This window comes from Cetorhinus maximus, chromosome 21, assembly GCF_964194155.1.
Source record: "Cetorhinus maximus chromosome 21, sCetMax3.hap1.1, whole genome shotgun sequence".
NCBI classification, from domain to species: domain Eukaryota; kingdom Metazoa; phylum Chordata; class Chondrichthyes; order Lamniformes; family Cetorhinidae; genus Cetorhinus; species Cetorhinus maximus.
The window spans coordinates 16,544,755-16,550,034 of NC_135899.1; the positions used below are offsets into that span (position 1 = coordinate 16,544,755).

At 39.7% G+C, this 5,280-nt stretch overlaps 1 long non-coding RNA gene across 1 annotated transcript; it reads right to left on the reverse strand.

Moving 5' to 3' along the window:
• Positions 1–766: 766 nt before the first annotated feature.
• LOC144695339 (uncharacterized) lies at positions 767–4,062 on the reverse strand. Its single transcript, XR_013579938.1, has 3 exons — positions 3,638–4,062; positions 2,270–2,349; positions 767–1,673 (listed from the first exon to the last, which is right to left on the reverse strand). It is a non-coding gene; the product is annotated as an uncharacterized LOC144695339 (long non-coding RNA).
• Between the last annotated feature and the right edge of the window lie 1,218 nt (positions 4,063–5,280).

The following is a 5,280-nucleotide window of genomic DNA, read 5'->3' on the forward strand; positions in this document are numbered from 1 at the left end:
TTCTAAAACTCCCCCAGCACCACTTCTTTTGCCACCTTCGGGTATGCTGAATCAAGTATGTTAAATATATAGATAAAAGAAAAATATATAATTAGTATCAGCTGAATCACAACCAGAGCATGGGAGATAATCCATGGGTGTGTGTACATTTATGCCCCAATTCCACAGATCGTGCCACCATGTGGAAAAATCTATTCAATCAACACCTTTTAAGGCTCTAACCTGTTGCTGCAGTGTATAGTAAGTCCTTTTCATTTGTTGAGTCTGTCTCCGATTCGCAGTCAAGTGCTCTGGAAGTAAAGGAATTTCACAGGAGAACTGGTTCAAATACTGCGTCAGGTTCTCCCGAAGACTTTCCGTCTCTTGTATATTTCGGTCAGTTCCACCTTTCCTACCCTTGCCTGCACCTGCGGGTGTAGGCACACGGAATGTGTGTGGATGGGGCATATCCGGTTGCTCCCATGCTGGATCTTTTGCTGCCACATGGTGATACAATAGTTTCCATTGTACAAGTTGTTGCTGCTTTAAATCGGCACTTAGCTTCATCTGTCTCATATATTGAGTGTGCTATCGTACACTCTTCTAATGTGGTGCTAACGATGTCTACTGTAAATTGTGGAATGTCATGGTACCTCATATAATTATCCCCCTGTATCACCCCAATATTTTCTACTCTACGTAATGTCCTGCCGGGTGTTGACATAGGTATAACAGGTATCACTAAGACAATGCCTATTAGCATAATATTTACTATACATTAAACGTTCATTCTATATATGTAATCCTTGTGCCGTGCAAGATTACATAAATCTTTATTAGTTACCCATAAAGGAACTACTCCTTCATTAATCTGTCTTAAAGAGACATTCGTTTTACTTCTATCCTCATCTAACCTTTAACTGTAAGTGTGCTTGGTAGCAGAGTTGTCTTCCAAACCCGAATTCTGCCTCAGCGGCACAGAACCAGCAAACACCACCACCCCTTCACCACATTAGGGCTTACTCTTAGCCCCAACTGCACGGGCTGCCAAATAGCTCCCAGGGCTTCACACGTTCCCGACTCAGCTCCTCAGAGCAAACAGCAGTACTGTGGCTGCGTGCTGCTTCTTGGATCTTCTGCGATTCTCTCAAAGTCTGCTAACTGGCAGCCCTTTTCATGCTTTTTTTTTATAAACTTAACTGGGACCTGCTCCTGTCCTGTCTCTGACCCTTGTAGGCTGACTCCCCGAAACTAACTTCCTCCGAAACCTGGCCACTGACCCGGGGACCTATCGCAACACTCCCAAGAGGTTAAAATATTTAATTTACAAATATCCTAATATACAAATATAATATACACTATAAATGCAATATCTCTGCTCTTATTTAGCTAAAGAAGGAAGCTAAAAAAAAGTCTACACAAATACAGAAGACAACATTAAGTGACACAATCACATAGTAAACAGGTTAGTGAGGTTGAAAAAGTGGCTGCTGAAAATCAAAAATAGCCTTAAAAACTGATTTTGATCCATGTTCTGCACTCATTGAGAACGAGGGAAAATTGTATTGGAAGCTCATTGTTCACCCGTATTCAAAGTCAAATATAAGATGGCTCCTCAATGGCAGTCATACTCCCAGATTTAAGGCATTCAATGGAACAGTGCTCCTGGATTTAAAGGATGGGACATTCAGCTCCTGCAGAAAAAAAAAGACAAAATGGAATCAAAATGTTTGCAAACAGCTGAAGAAAAATTTGATTTTTTTTGACAATAATTAAAAACAATTTAACACTAGGTGATATTTTTTGAGTTTTCTCTTCACTTTATGCTTCACAAGTTTTCTTTCAGACAAGAAAAAGCTTATGGCCAAGTTTATCTTTTTGCGAACCATGTTATCACCCTGTTGAAGATGCATTTCATCAGAAGCACTAAATATATGGTATTTAATACACTTTAAATTATCTCTATACCTTTGAATATTTAATCCTCTGTTTGAGAGAGATAGTTTTATTTCATTTCCCTTTTAGATATTGAACAGAACTTGAGAAATAATCCCTTTCATTTGTCTCTCTCTAAGAACAAACACGCCGTGACATGCATGCATTTTGCTCAGTACAGCAGATACTGGAGTAGTTCCCATTCTTACACTAATTACTCTCGAACAGCAAAATGAAACAGGATTCCAATTTCTTACTACAATATGCAAAAACTAAAGGGACATTTATTTACAGAGGTTCAGAGCAAAACAGCTACATATCAAACTTGCCTCTTATATTTGATCACAATACTTACAGCACATTAAAGTTCATGACAATGTGCACTGGAATGTACTGCCTGGGATCCAGTTGTCCAATTGTGCTTGCATTTTCTACCTGTTGATGTGAACATGCAATGAATTATACTGATGCAAAAAAAATGAATTGACAAAAGTTTTCGTTCAATGGATGATTAGAATATGAGTCTGCAATTCTTCCCCCCTCCCAAAACATTTTCTCTATCAAATTTTACCATGCAGCATGCCAAAGTTGAACAGCTCCTGTGAATCCTTGCCCATATTACTAATCTGCTTATTTTACTGCCACACTAAAGAAAGGAATGTTACATTCGAGTGCCCCTTCCAAACATTAGACAGTGTCCTGTAGTCTCAGGTCCGTTTTATAAAACAGCAAACAGGGTTGAGCCAGTCAAAAGAAGGTGAGTGTAGGAAGGAGAAAAAGCACGGCAGATCAACCAGTCACACAAAAAAATATAAACAAAAACTGACTTTACAATCTAAAGTCAATGCTGCAATCAACATGGCAAAGGCAGGTCCCAGGAACAACTAAACACCAAGCAGGAAACTTTACATTTAACTAGCTTCAGAGAAGTTACTGGTTATTTAGCTTGATAACAGGGAGAGTGCAAATACTTTATTTTCTAAGTTATAAGGAGCATTTGAAAACAGTTTAGAATTCTCTGGCCGACATTTCCTTTGGAAGACAAGCCAGCCCATTGGTTTATAATTGGCTTCATCGCTCATGAGTGTTCATCATTTGGTCTTTCAGAAGTTTGAAGAAACAGATGTGGGTGGCATGTGTAAAATTAAATACATAGTTCATTCAATAAATGGATTTCATTGTTATGACTCCCAGGCCACACTATAATGTGACTAGATATTGGCCAGTAAAGGTAGACTCCCGATCATAAGGAGTGTGGAGCCTACTTACGCATGAGCCAGGTGGCACTGGATCAAAATGAAAGTATATACTGCAGACGTTAAACGCTCATCCAGCCAACCCATAACCAAGCATCTTATATCAGAGTTCCAATGTGTCAAACTGCCAGGTTACTAAATGGAGTCCTTTCATTCATTTAACAAAATTCCAAAGACAAATGTTAGAAGGAAGAACTTTGCCACGATTTCCCATTTCAGCAGCCCTGACACAAACCAGGCAATAATATCAGTATATTCCACACTCACAGCTCATAATGTTTCTCTAATCAGTAAAAATGAGTGGATAAATAGTTATGTGCTAGCCGCTAGAGGTACAGAATTCCCATTGTGTACTGGTGGGCTCAAGGAGTGAGTGAAGTGAAAAATCCCAGTCACAATTCCTTCCCACAGCACCTGGTATCCATTACAACACTTTTGAAGCAACCTGTAACTGCATCAATACTTACATTTACTGTAACGTGTATAGACCAAGAAAACTATCAGCACCACTACACCAACACCACCACAGGAATTACAATCTTTTGTACACTGGCTGCTGGCTCTGATGGATCACATTCTTTACCTGCAATGGATATCATAGAAGTACATGAGCTGCAGTCCTAATGGGCACATTAGTTGAAAGGCTCACTTTTATATATTCAAGACAGTTACAATAAATAAGTGATATAAAATATTCTTTGACTCAAGTTACAAAACACAAACCATTAGAAAAATTAGCTTGACCCTCATTAAGGGCAGCTCTATTACGTCACATCCACTAGAAATCTTTGGTTCCCAACTTGTACTGTCTGCTCCATCCCCAGTATATTTGTTATGAAGATCCTGTGATTTAAAAACTTAATCTCACCAGCAGAATACACATTGTCCTTGTAAAACAGCACATCATCTGATGCACTGTGAGCAACATTGTGACAGATCCGCTTTAAAGAATACATTTTGACTCCTGATGACCGTAATGTAATTTCTGAAACTACAGCTGCTTATACAAAACAGAATCAGTCAAAATTGCAGCCAACTAAGAGAGCTTCATTCACTGGGAGCATCTGTTATACATCTGGGCACCATTTTCTGTCTGTGAATTAGAATCGAGTTATCGGCAACAGGCACTTGAATTCGCCCTTGTTTCTTCGTGAGCCAAGCTCCGATACTCTGGCGCTGAAAAGGAAAATCTGCATCACGGTCGTAGGGCATTCCGTTGTCCGCTGACTTAATGCAGCGAGGGTTGGGAGGGCGGGGGGATATCAAAAGAAACACTGCTTTTCCACAAAGGAGACTGTGGAGTGAATAATATAATTCACACAATCCAGGCACTACTGATCAGATTGTCTAAATTGCTCAATTTACATTCATGTAGGATTATTAGATAATTAAATAATTGAAGTAGCCGTAATGGAAAGGTTGGTAGTTATAATCTATTCATTTAGAGGGTAATATTGTCCAAAGCTCACAGCACCAAAGTATGCACTTTTAATCTGGTGCCAAAGCAGAAAAGTTAATTCTGAAGCAACTGAATTTTCTTGAACCATTGATAGCATCCTAGCCTTCCAGAGCTTTGATCAGTGCCTATGGCAGAGCCAGGATTCTGTGCCATACAGCAGGCTGCTGAGGATAAAGGTGAGGTAGAGTTTGATTATAGCCTTCAGCTTAATGCCATTCTGCTTCCAGACATGATCCTGGAGCCAGCTGTAGGCAGAACTTGCTTTCTGGATGCGTCCACTTATATTTTCAATATAATCATCCCTAAAGAGCTCACTAAGGTGTGAGAATTTTTCTACAACCTCAAGACTGATGCCATCAATGTTTAGGTCTGGTGCTTCATAACAGTGTGCTTGGGGCTTTCACCAGACACCTGAGGTCCAGCATAAAAACGTTACAGCAGGACAAAAAAAAAATCACATAGTGAGGTCCTGCATTATGCTGATCTCAACAGCACAGAGACAACCCCCTGCAGAAAATTCAGCTTCGATGGATCTGCCATGTCTCCCACATGGGTGACTATGGAATCCCCCAAACAATACAAGGAACCCAAGGAATACAAGCATTATAGGACTGACAATTTGTGTATTTAATCTCCTGCCCCTTCTGAAAT